The 598-nt window shown below is 53.0% G+C and overlaps 1 protein-coding gene across 2 annotated transcripts in view; it reads left to right on the top strand.

Moving 5' to 3' along the window:
- The window catches only part of LOC119591893 (glutamate receptor ionotropic, NMDA 2B-like), a 182,298-nt gene that overhangs the window by 153,463 nt on the left and 28,237 nt on the right, over positions 1-598 (top strand). The gene's annotated exons all lie outside the window — the stretch shown is intronic.

The raw sequence follows: 598 nt of genomic DNA on the forward strand, positions 1-598 counted from the left end.
GTGCGCCATCATCGCCGGGCCATTGTCCCAGCGCGGAAGATTTATCGCCGTCTGCCGCGCCGCTCCATCGCCTGGGATTTGGGCGCGCGTGCCCTCCGGCGCCGTCGACGTCGCCTTATTCCCCCGCGGCTCGGGAAGGCGAGGAGGCCCGGACACCTTTACCCTAAGCGCTCGTTTCCCTGATGCTCCTTCGCTTATCGTCCTGTGCGCCGGCGTCTGGCCGTGAATATTTATGAAGGCCGAGCAATGGCTTCTTCTGCCGTGCTCTTTTCCTGCGAGAGGCTGGGTTTGTTTGTCGCGTCGGTGGGCGCTCGGGACGTCCCCTTGATTGCGGTTGATTGGTTGAATCTTAGCTGGAGTGGATTGGGTTTGGGTGCTGTGGAGAAGAGTCTGTCTATCTATACTTTTTTTTTTTCTTATATTTTCACCTTCCTCAATGAAACCGGATGATCAACTGTCTATTTTTTTCTGTCGTTGATGATAGTTACATATGAAGGATTTCAGATTTTTCACGCATTAAAATTGATTCTGGAGATTGTTCTGTGATGGTATATTGCATCTCAAGGGCTCCACGAGAACCCGCAGATCATGGCGCGTA

Source organism: Penaeus monodon, chromosome 29 (assembly GCF_015228065.2).
Source record: "Penaeus monodon isolate SGIC_2016 chromosome 29, NSTDA_Pmon_1, whole genome shotgun sequence".
Classification (NCBI taxonomy): domain Eukaryota; kingdom Metazoa; phylum Arthropoda; class Malacostraca; order Decapoda; family Penaeidae; genus Penaeus; species Penaeus monodon.